Source organism: Solanum lycopersicum, chromosome 5, assembly GCF_036512215.1.
Source record: "Solanum lycopersicum chromosome 5, SLM_r2.1".
Classification (NCBI taxonomy): Eukaryota; Viridiplantae; Streptophyta; class Magnoliopsida; order Solanales; family Solanaceae; genus Solanum; species Solanum lycopersicum.
The window spans coordinates 37,936,310-37,950,090 of NC_090804.1; positions in this window are offsets into that span (position 1 = coordinate 37,936,310).

The following is a 13,781-nucleotide window of genomic DNA, read 5'->3' on the forward strand; positions in this document are numbered from 1 at the left end:
ATTTATTATTGATGGTCCCATAGTTGTTCAATTGGTGATATTTGATGCACATTAAAAGAAATCCATCCTTGTTTCTAACAAACAACAACAGAGTACTCTAACTGAGGGATAATCGGAAAAATAAAACCCTTACCTAACAAATCCCTTAATTCATCCTTCAACACTTTCAACTCAGATAGAGACATTCTATAAAGAGTAATGGAGGTAGGTTGAGTATCCGGTAATATACCAATTAAAAAAACTATTTCTCGTATGGGAGGAATAATGGACAAATCACCCAAGAAAACTTTAGAAACTCACTCACTACCTGAATCTACTTTAGATAAGGGGTTCGGGATTCAATATCCATCACCGTAACAATTTGGTAAGTACACCCCTTGTAGATCATTTTCCTAACTTTTGGACAAGAAACAAATTGACATGTTGGTCTATAATTCCCTCTCTTCCACTCTAAGATAGGATCCTTTTGAAATTTGAATTGAAACATCTATGTTATACAATTTATAGAGGGACAACATGCATGTAACCATCACATACCCAAAATTACATCAATGTATTACATAATAAACTAAAATCCACAAAATTAACTTTATGTGACAAATAAATAAGACATCTTCTATATACTATTTTTCCACACTAAGTCACCAACCAGGTTAGTGATCAAAAAATATTCTACTGATAAAATGGGGAATACTTCAAAAACACTATAGCCACAAAAGGTGTAGAAAAGGACAAACTGGCATTGGGGTCTAACAAGGAATCAACATCAATAAAAAGACTTCTAACGTACCTTTTACGAAATTTGGGGAGCTATCTTGGTTACCTCATGATTGAAGAGCATAAAGGTAGTTTTGATTTTGAGCATTTGTGTTGGAAATTCTTGGAGAAGATTGTTTATCTCCCCTTCATTTAACCTTGAGCATTCGAAAATTTCTCATCTTGTGGAAACTCTTTCAACAACCATATAAACCATCACAGTCAACAAAGCATTTTCCCTCATGTTTTTTGCCACATTTTTGAAAATTTTTGTCTAACAACATAAGAATCACCACTATTACCTCCTTGAGGTTTAGGATTAGAGACCCTATAATTGTTTGCCCTTGTGGTAGAACTTGAAGAGCCTTGGTTAGACAACCTTTGCTTGAATTTTATTCTACCTTTTCAATCGGACCTAGCATCAAAATATTCCCATCACCGGTCCTAATCCTTTTCACCTCCCTATCTTATCTTGTAGTTTCTCTTTCTCTATTTTCTTAGCATACACCACGAGATGAGAGATATATATATTATCATTAAGCATTACCAAACAAAATTCTTTTGTTACCAATCTAGACACACCCGTTAAATAGGTACTTATCATATCCGTTAAGTCCGCCACCAAAGAAGGAGCAGATTGTGACAATAAGGTATACTTTAGAGAATATTCTTGAACACGCATGCCTCCTTGACAGAGGTTAAAAAATTCATCCAGCTTAGCTTCCCTCAACTTTCGGGGAAAGAACCTATCAAGGAATGTTGATTTCAACGGTTCTAAGACTATTAGGTCAACTTTTACCGGCCTATTGCTCTTCCATTGCGTATGCCTAACATGAGCAATACTCTTCAATTGATAAGTATCTAGATCTTATTTCTCTAACGAAGTCAAGCCCATAGCATATATTATCTTTAAAACTTTATCCAAAAATTCATAAGGATCCTTTCCCACTTTGATACCAAGAAACGCGGGAGGGTTCATTCTAGGAAAATCCCTCAATCTAGAAGCCGCAAAATTCACGTCCGTGTTCACAAAAGCAATCACAAATGTATTTTCTTAAGTTTTCGCAACTTGATCTAACAATCGGATAGTGTCACATTTTAAACTATTAGTTCAATCAGAGTTTGGTTAATTGAGGATCTTATTTACCTTGAGGAACTCCTTGATATACATTGTCCTCCTACACACTTCAATTGTTTTCCCTTCGTGTATTCATTTCCAGAAGACACAATAGAAAGGTTACCAAAGGGAATTTTATACAGCTAAACTCTAAGGTACAAATCAAGAATAACGAAAGCAGTGATATTTCTTGAACATCTTATAGCTTCTCACTTATAAATATGGCACGCTTCATACTCATGAACCAAACTCTACTAGATGTGGCTTATGAGATATCATCCTAGAATCATTCTAAAACTTCATCTCTAATTAAAATGTTTGTCATGACCAAAGGGTACCCCTAAGATGTAACATGGAGCATAGGGCCCTTAAAGGCACTATTTAAGCCACTTAGTATATCATAACATAAATAAAGAACAATAGAGAGTAAAAATACAATACATGTCTTAAAGATTATCATAAAATCAAGAGAAATCTAGACTTGTATCAATTATTCATCTACTACAATCAATTTCCAAAATAGGGTTACAACCCCTTACAACATAGTACTCAAATGGGACTACACGAAAGACAACTAGAAACATATCATCCATACTCGAAACATTAGAATAACCAATGAGAAAGGAGAATAGACAATCTAAGATAAGATAAAGACAACATCATCTCAATAAATGGGACCGCTCTTATAAAATATGTAGAGGAAATATGAGTTAGTTACAAAAATACACCAAGTATGATAGCCATGAAACAAATAATTTAAACAACCTTATAAGGATATTTTAGTTAAAAACAATGCATTACATCAAGTTTGAAATCATCATGAGTACCTCAGAAAATCATAAGCTATAACCATATAGTCATTAATAATCATCGTAACATAATGCAACCATATCATAAATACCTTCAAAGTTTAGTTAGGTAATGCATAAGTAAGATCCCATAATTTTACCTTTACTAAGTAGAGATTCTTGTGTAAAAATGATCTATGAGTAATATTCTTGTCTACATTAACATATTAGGAAAAAATTCTTAACTGACATAGACCATATAAGATAAACAGGTAATGTGTTCTCTACCTCAAATCAAAAAAGGGTTGCCCTACTTGCGTAAGGTAGAACTATACTCTTAGCTTAGGTGGATTGACAAGCTAAAGACCTATGTGAGCACATAATTTATGGTATAAGGATATTAATTCAAGAAACCCGCACTCTACTAACATATAAGGTTTATATCTCATGAGACAACTACCTTGGGAACCCAAACTTAAGTGATGTATAAAGAACCCATTTAGAAAGTCGGACTCAACTAGTGTAGAAAATTTCAAGGGGAAGTGAGAATCAAGTATCGTATAATCTTCCTTCTCATATTCATATCAACTTGGTGCTAAGCATTGATTCTTATGGATTTCATATTAAGTCTTGACATAAGTGCATATTGTTGGAAGGGTGTCTTGACACACAATCTATATGCATCATACTATAGCTCCTAAATTCGAAAGGTTAGACTACTCTTCGAACCATAGAATCATTATATGTGACCAACCATTTCCATCATATCATAATGAACCCAAAGTGTGTACATGATAATATTCATTCCATCAACATGTCATTAGATCATAACCATATTCACATTATTCTCAAAGTGATATAAATGCATAAGCATAAACCTCATAATTGTACATACTTCTCATGCTTTTCTCTTCAAGGACCATAATCACATTCAATAAATATATATAGTATTAATACATTAAAAATGATTTAAATTATGATTCAATTAATATTATTACTATATGCAAGATTTCATAATACTACTAGTTCTATAACTGACATACACTTTTAGATCCAATTTAGGGGAGTAGGGGAATTCATGATTTTCAGTGGAAATTCATCATAAATAAACAATAAATCATCAATTAAATCATAATACATCACATATAGACAATAACAACATTTTTGGAAAGAACACACAAGATTGAATATGAACACTAACTTTTGGGGAAATCACTAGTTTTGAAATTCCATTTGGAAGGACACGTTGGATGGAAGTTTACAAAGTATGAAATGCTACCATACCTTAATAAAGTTTACTCAAAGTAATTGAGTGCAATAGCTCTTATTTATCAAGCCCTAGCTTCAATTTTTACTCTTTTTCATCTTTGAGTTCTAAAGAGAAATTCTTTTGGAGAAGATAAACTTTTGGGTTTAATTTAATCCTATGATATATTACATAATTGATAGATATTTGAGTCTAAAAGGCTTATATACTTACTAGGGAAAGTGTAAAACATTGTAGGATCAATTTAGGAAGAATAACTAAAGACCCCTAAATTTCTAACTTAAAACTATCTAGCTTGCATCATTTGGCTAGCCAAGGGAACTAGGCCACTCGTCAAATGGACCCTTGGTCCACCTAAATTTCAATAATGCCTCCAAAGGTGGAAGACTTCAAAGAAATGGGGATGGAATTTAGGAGATACACGAACCTAGTATGTGAGCTCCTACCTAGCTCGTCTAAATTTTAAGCAGCGAGGTTATAGGAACAGTCTACTAGGTGACCATATGTGATTTGGCGCCATGTTCTCTTTGGAGACTTGACATGTATCTTGTGCGACCATGATGTCCCCTCACCAAAATTTCAAATAAAAAAATTCCTTCACTTTTCTTTTGTTGTTTAGTCCCTTGCCATTTTCCTATAGTTTAACCCTCATTCCTTTGGGTTATTTTAGTCTACACATTTTTGGAATGTTATATAACTTTGATGCACTATTTTTCGGATTTTGATTATTATTGTTGGGAAGTGTTCCTCGTTGAAGTGGATTTACCATTGTGGATGATTGACCCAAATGTTGCTCATGTTACTTAATCGACACTTCATGGGCATCAACCTTATGACTGTCACCAGGAAAGTTTATATGGATATCCTTCACATTTTCAACAATATTTTCAAATATTTTCATAATCATCTGCATCATGTTCTCAAAGAGAGTCATACTTGATCCAACATCTTTATTACCAAATAGAACATAAGGTCCACTCTTCTCATTCCTGTTTCCATAACTAATTGTAGTTGTTGTCCCGATTAAAGTTCCTATCCCAGACTTAGTTACTATTATGGTTGTAGTTAACATCATTCTTAAATTTTTTTACTTGAATATGACACAATTTTTCCAAATTAGTTCCTTGAGAGTTAGTCTGAAAACCTTCGATCTAATAATTTAGCAGTTTTGAATATCCCTAATAATATTAATTATCAGTAGGTAGAACTCTAGGTTGGTAATTCAAAACATTCACATTTTCTGCACTACCATTTAATGTGTTTCAATACCAAGCTTGATTTTTTTCTTAATTGGGACATCTCCTAATGAATATCTTCAACACATCGACGTGGTGCGGTTAGGACCGCGATTAAACTTATGCTAGTGTTTGCTTTTGTAGTGCTACTTTCCTTGTTGTTCTTGTAGATCTTTTCAAGAACTTCACCAATAACATCAAATGTGAATGCTACATAAGATCCTTCAGTAATAATGTCTTGCATAGATTTTCCATTGTCATTATGCCCTCTATGGGAATACTCTTTCAGTTACTAAATATATATTTGTTGGTTTGAGACACTCCTAATGAACCCATTGAATCTATCCCATGAACTACTTAAAACCTCCTCGACAAGTGCTACCAAGTTATTTAGCCTAACCTCCAGATTCAATGTCAATGACATAAGGAAATACTTCTCCATGAATAACTTATGCAACTAGTCCCAAGATGTATTGAATTGTATGGAAAATTAAAGATCCACACATTAGCATAACTTGTCAATGAGAGTAGGAATACTCATAAATCTATAACATCCATATCTAAGTCTTGTTTTCCCACACTACTCATACATACACTCATAACTTTAGTCACGTGGACATATGGATCCACCTATAGTAACTGATAAGTACAAAAATTGTACTCTTTTAGGCCTTTATTTTGATAGAAATTATGTCCTTAAATGCTTATTTAGTCTCAATATCTGATGAAAATTTTTAGGTTTTAGGTATTTGAAGTTTTAGTGCAAGCATGGCAACTAGCGTACAAAAGGGAACAGACTGAAAAGGATGCAAAAGTTGAAGCCTTTGCCAAGTACATTTGGGGATAACCAAAGGGAAGTACTACAACCTTTATTCCTTCACACGAAGCCCTGAAGGAAGTGGATCAAAAAGGTGATGAAAGCTGCAGTTGGCGCTTCACTGAACAATTTCATGAAACAATGCTTTACCGCCAAATGGTCCAGAACATGAAGAAGGGTGATTCGCCGAGTCATTCATCAATTGCGACTTGCCTCGCCGAATGTCAACCACAACACTTAATCTGAAAACTATAAATACTATTCTAAGTTAATATTTTATAAAAGAAGAGATCTGAATATATTTCCTTAGTTTTTGACTTACAATATTATTTTCTATTTATTTTCTCTCAAGTTTGGAGAGGGTTTTAGGGAGACTTGACGAAAGAGGGCGTTCTTCTACCTTAAATTGGAAGTGAGTGTCACATCCCGAAACCATACCCTTGAAGCTAGGGGCAATCTCAGATTGCAATTGACATACTTAACTTCTCGGGGGTCTTTTACACCTTATTGAATTTCCAGCATCATTGAACATAATCACAACATAACTCATTTGCTCTCAAAGTCACTTTATTCAATCATTATAATTCTTACCATGCTTAGAACTACATCACCATAAAATTTCTCATCACAACACTTCCAACCTCATAAATCACACCTAGCCATAAATGACAACACATCACAATTTTCAAAACTTACCATCATATCTACTCCTCTAGCCACAAAACCATCCTAACATGAAAACTCACCTTTTCTCTCACTCAAACATAGAAACATCTCCCCTTCCAAGCAATCACATCTAGAAGACCACCCGACAAAGAAACATAAGAGAGAGGCCTTATGAAATTAAGTTCTATGGCACGAATAAAGAGTAATGAAGAAAGTTAAACTCTATCTTCCTATAGACTCTTGTCCATGGATATGTCACGACTCACACCAATGACCAAGTTTCTACTAGACGTGGCTTGTGAGACTTTTATACCCTAAATTATTTCCCACAACCTTATTCTTTGATACCATGTCTTGTTATGACTTGAAAGTACCCCCTAGAACTTAGGGAGAAACCTTGGGTCATGACAGGGCGTACTTGACCCTTTGGGGTCCTGTACAAGCCCTTAACTAATGTTCATTACATAAGACATGAAAAGTAGTTCGAAATTAAAACTTTTAAAGACATATAATAAAAAGCAAGTCTTTGATAAATATTTAGAGAATCTAACAGTCACAAGCCAACGTAAAGACACGATATAATATCTTAGGGACAATACTCTTTACAATGAAAGAAAAATACATAATAAGTCTTAATATTAAAACTAAGAAAAACATAAACTATGTCCTCAAATATATGAGGATATACCGAATCTTGAGAGAATAGATTTCCCAAGCTTCACCTTCAAATATTCGAAAAAACTTCCAACCTATACATATAGAGTATAGAAAAGTATGGGTTTGTACAAAACAATGTACTAAGTATGGCATATACAAAAATAGGCAAAAAGGGACATTTTAGTAAAATGATATTTTAATGCAAATTAAGTGAAACATTCATGAATATAGAAGTAAAACAACATATGAATCATCATTTAACACTTGGATAAGAATTTCAATAAATTAACCGAAAAGGACCTTTTTAAAGTAAGCCTTCAAATGTTACAGTGAATCGTTTTTGACATTACGGTGAACTAATCCTATTGTAAGGAGTGAAATTCCAAGGCCAAGCAAAGAGGAAGTGAACGCATTTCCGTAGGAGTTTTCCTAACTAAGGATTATTCTAAGACTCACCAAGGTTAGACATAAAGGAAGTACTCATATGCCTCCTTCAATACACACCAAATTGATCCTCAAGACTACCCCATTTTGGCTTATTCACCTCAAGAGAACAAGCTAGAAGAACGCCCAAACAAGCAGCCAAGAATTCCCTTTTGGAATGCCTAATCAGTGCGATGAGTAGATGGCGTCCCATACGACAACCTTCCCAAAGTAGGACTTTCTTTTAGAATGATTGGCAGCAAGACTTCCTTTCAAAAGGTCTACCTAGTGCAATGGATAGATAGCGTCCAATTTGACTACCTACCCTATGCAGTACGTTCTTTTAGGAGACTTAGTTCTTTCAATTCACATAAGGCTCACCAAGACTCCTTTTTTGGAATGCGTACCTAGTGTAATGGATAAATAGCGTCCCATTCAACTACCAACCTTTACTAGTACACTCTTTTAGGAGAATTAGCATTTTCATTACTTTTGTAGAGGGTTAGCTTAATCGACATAGACCATGAGATCTAGACATGGAATCTTGATATTAACCCCTATCGGATGAGGGATCCTCACTTGCCTAGAGTAAGGTCATTCTCTTAGTTTTTACTTGGCTTGCCCAATAGCTACAGCTATACAGGCACATAGTTATGGGATAACGAGATTTCTACTAGTAAACTCATTCTCTACTAAGGAGGAGTACTCATCTCAAGACATACATTGGAATACAACATCTAAACTCACAAAGTGTAACCACCTCTTCTTCATGTCCTCTTGCTTCTAGGCATAACTCCCCACGGATTCTCAATCATTATAAACTATAGGTAAAGGATAACTATTGAACACATTATCTCAACTCACAAAGGGCATTCATCCTCCAACCTATCCTAGAATGTTCTTAGGATGAAGTGGGGTTGCTACTAAACACTTCATCTCAACTTATGAAGAGTGTTCACCCCAAAACTCCTCTTTTGACTTAACTTAGATTCATTCATTCATTCAAGTGTGAGTGACTGTGTACATGTGAGCTCACCTTACACTTAAACATAATTTTGTTTACAATTCATTCTATACATGCTTCAACCTTAATTCATCAGTTCACACATTTTACCTGCTTCATATAATAATATACTTCATTTAAGCATACTCTCTAGCCTACTTCACATAATAGCTTCATAAGACTAATCTAACAAGAATAACACTATTATCATATTACATCACATAACGATCCTTCATGGACTCATTAACAATAAACAAGTAACTTCACATTCATACAATTCAAGTAAACACCGCCACCAAGAAGGTGGACCCTACCACTCAAGAGCAATTCAAAATTAAATCTAAACAACGTAACCAAATTATCATTTAATCCAATCTTCCATTATCTTTAACATTTTTCTCAATCTTTCATCACAAATTAGCCCTTAGAGCAGTAGCTAAACAACAATATCAACCATAAGAAACCAAAGTCAAAAACTACCAATTCATGCTCATATAACCCATTTCTTAAGCCAAAATTTGATAAAAATGTTTAACATGTTTTCATTGAAGTTTTAGCATTAAAATCATAAAATAACATTAGACACATCATTTTTGAATCATTAGAAGCGTTTTCATGCAAGACCCATAGTAAGAGTTGAAAATAGGAGTAACTACGGTTGAAGAACTCTTTTTGAAATCTATTAGAATGGGGCTTCTTTAATAGAAGAGAGTTCAAGGATAGATACCATACCTCAAATAGAATAAATGCCAATGTTTATTAATGAATAAATGACCACCAACATCCCTCCTAGTTCCTTATTGAGTTGTACCTTCCATGTTGACTTGAGAGTCTTCTAAGAGGGATGGGTTTTAGAAAATGAGGTATAACATTAGGTCGTAGGATTTTAAAAATTTTAGTAGACCTAATAAACCCTAAAATAAATGTCCAAGGTCCTTAAAAGACTTGGAGTGAATTTATAAAACACCCCAAGCCAAGGTAGCCTCTTTAACAGCTTTTGCAGGCAACACCAACGGGACCAACCAACGAACCATTTGTCGATCGACGGTTCATTCTTGGTAGTTCTTTGGTTGTGCCTGCAGCTCCCAAACATGCAGGTCTCGTAGGTCTAGTCAACGGTCCATTGGTTGAACCACTAGCCGTCGTTTGGTCACGTTGGTGGACACTACCAAAGAAGTTTGGGTCCTTCTCTTGGGCCCCTTGTGGGTCCTAGGTGGGGTCGTTCCCGAACATTAAACCCCTAAACTAAGTTATCTAGGTCTTAGGAACATATCACACAAATTTCAATTAAAACAAACATTTAAAACTAAATCAAACACATCAAAACACACAAGAACTTTCTAAGGCACTCTTTGAGAACGTCATGGACGTTTGACCTCCTAACTTAAATGAACTTCACACACTACCTAAGCACATCTATATAACTCATTTTAACTTAAAATGAACTCAAGAAACAATAACTAAGATCTAGTTAACCTTAGTTCATTTTAGGGTATTACAACCAAGTTCTCTTACTCCCGATTTTCAAAAAATCACACCTACTTAGTTGCAAAATTATTCCTTGGATCTAGATTAAGTTGTATCCTAGAATAATATTTTTGTCCATATCTGCAGGAAAGTTAGTCTTTCCCAACCCACTTTTATCTGTAATGTTTATACTCTTTCGAGCTATTTAACCCATTTGGAGTGTGCTAAATCTTTCTTAAAAAATGCACTTGGGTGCGCTTACTTTTAATTGAGTTCGATTACTAAAGAACCCAAATATATCAAAACATTTGTTATTATAGATCAAGAAGTAATTGAAGATATGCATGTTTAAATTCTACGTTAAGAGGTTTAACGACTGATCTCAAGAAAAGGTAGCATAATAAGGACGAGGATTTATTTGATGAACTAGATCCGACTCGTCGAAACACTCAACGTTACGCCTTATGATCCAGATCACCTTTCATTCTAATGCTATATTTTATTGATTCTATAAATTTCGGTGAACAATCTTCTTGCATAAAGAGTGTTCAGCGATTCTCTTAAAGAATTCATGATCTATAACACTCTAAGCGAACCCCGTAGATGTTATACGACGTACTTGAACTGAAAGAGGTCTTATACAGGTCTTTAGAATTCATTCATCACATAGGCATTACAAATATAAAAGAATTCAAAGCATTAAGATATACAATTGAAGTGATTTTCATAAATCACAAAAGTCTTTTCTAACTCTTTTCTATCAAAGCATCTAACTTGACATGATTATTAAACTTTGAAACATACATTAGGACACAACCTGTACAAAGTGTTAACATAAAAGAAATGACGTAAAGGTTAATGAATATTGTCCTCGAAAGCTATGAGGACTCACAGAAATCTTCAATATTTTAACTCCTTGAATCTTTAGGCTTCACTAGCAACTCAATGCTCCAAACCTACATTTGGTTAGAATGTAGGCAATGTGTGATAGGAAAAAAAATTACTAAGTATGAAAGATAACATAACATAAGAATAGCATCTCAAATGGTTAGTCAACATAAGACATAAGCATAAGAGACAATAACATAACATAAGCATAAATCTCTAACATAAGCATTATATAATAAAAGTCAACCTATGACATAGTAATTGAGCATACAAGATAATAATATTAATATAATTACCCTTGGTCATCCACCTTACTAGCACCATTCTCAAGTAACCTCAAAAGCATACAATTTCAAAGCAAGAATAGAGTCCCATAATACTACCCTAGCCATGTACGCCCTTTTAGTTATGTTAATGATATTCTAGTTATATGGTAAACTTTAAAGCCTCTCTATGTCACAAGGATACCATACTTCTATGAAACATTACAACACACATGTACAATACATGAAAGGCATCCCATACGACACTTCACACTAAGCATAGCCTTGGAGTCATCCTATTCATATTCACGCTCCTTTGGCCTCATTATTAACTTAACTCTCTTAACTAAGGAATCTCTCCCCTATAGTAAATTATAACTAGGAAAACAAATTGTAGTCCAATCCTATTTCAAATATTCTCATTAGTGACACCAATTTATACTTTTTGCAATGCACTCATAGAATCCCATAATACTGGTCATGCTAAGTATTACTTTTAGGTCCACTAACTAGTACTTCTTAGTTTTAACCTAGTTTCTATCTTTAACTATTGAACCTTATGAGGTACTCTATCTGAAACAGATAGTTCATTATTAGGTTGAACCCTAAGAGATACTTCATTAAGTATGTCTAAGTTCCGTATTTAGATAGACCATATGAGATACTTATTATAGTATGTCTAAGTCCATATATATTCATGAACACTATAAGATACCACCTTGGGTATTTCTCTGTCCATACATACATCTAGATCCCAATGAGTTACTTGATTTAGTAAGTCTTACTTCATTATGCTTTGGACCCTATGATATTTTTCTCAAGAATGTCTTAACCTTTATGATATTCATATATCTACTAGGAAACCTTAATCAACTGTATTAAGGATCCCATCTCATGAGACTTAATTTTGGGAAAACCCACACTCTATTATGTTAGAGTTCTCCCTTAAACATTGATAATCCTCATCTACTAGGTGTTTCTCTCCTCTCTTCTTGGAGTCCCTACCCTACCATGTGTGACTCTCTTTCCCATTGCCATATACACTTGGATTTAAGCTTATACTCGAAGGTTTTCATGATAAGCCTTGATTAGCACTTCTCTTCATGGAAGGATGTCCTTGACAATCCATCCATGATCAAATGATTTATCACTTTCATTAATTTAAATCTTAATTGTAGAACACACACAACAACCTATGATCACAAGCTTTACTTCCTTCTATCCCCATTCATATGTAGAATATAATACATTTAAGTAATAGGCTTCTTCCTAAGCAAGTCATTCACATTCTTCATTACTAGATGAATCTAGCCATGTTTCATCTATAAGGTTCAAATCACGCTTAAAAAGTCAATGTCTATCCTAATAAATAAGGCCTACTTCAATTCATATTTCCTTGACACTTACTTTTCTAAATAACTACTCAAGAACTTGATTTAAGAGTTTATCATAAACCTTCAATTTCACCATTAATGATTAAAACCCACAATAATCACCTTCATCAAGTTAGATGAGGGTTCGTAACGAAATTCATATGAAAAACTATGACGACCCTCAAATAGAAATAGGAAAAGCTAGAGATTCATAGTTGTTTCTTGAGTTAATAACGTGTTAAATAATGAGGAACAACTTTACAAGTAAGTTTTAAGGAGGTTAGAAGTCAAATGTTAAAGAACGACCAAGATATTCGGAAACGAGTATTGTGTGTGCTAGTGTTGCTTTGTAAGTTTTTGTGTTTTTTGATATGTCGTTTGGAGTATTAAATGAGTTGAAGAAACCCGAGCATATAGATGGTCATCTTTACGGCCAAAATGTATGGGCACGCTCTTCATGGGTGGACACTCTTCATGAGTAGATATGTGAGACACTCAAATTATACCTCTCTAAAAAATTATAAACGCTCGTAATCGAGTAGAGAACCCAACTTGTAGGTTGGGGTTGATCCCATGAGGAAAATGGTTTAGAGTTAACTTCCATTCATAATCACATATATTAAGCCAAGGTCATTCTAAAATCATGTAACTAAAGTGGTTTTTTTATGAAATAAGTTTATTAATAAATTCTAAGTTAACAAGTAAGCAAAAGCAAAAGATTGAGTTTTTATCACGTTTCAATAACAATTCTTCCCTAGTATTTTTCATGTAAATTTATAAGTTATTTATCCTTAAATCCTTTGTCATCATCTAGAGAATTTCACCCCATACCTTGATCCTGCTACATGTTTATACTTTACTAACCCTTAACTTTACCTCATATTAGACATCATAATCGATTTATGACTTAGTTATTACTTCACACCAATTGATACTAGCCTATTAGATAGTATCCCACTAAATCTATGTTGATATTCTTTTCTTATTAACTATCTACTTAGTCCGACAAGTAGCAACAAGGCTTGTTCTAATGCGTGCACTTGTAAAAAAACTGCTAGGCG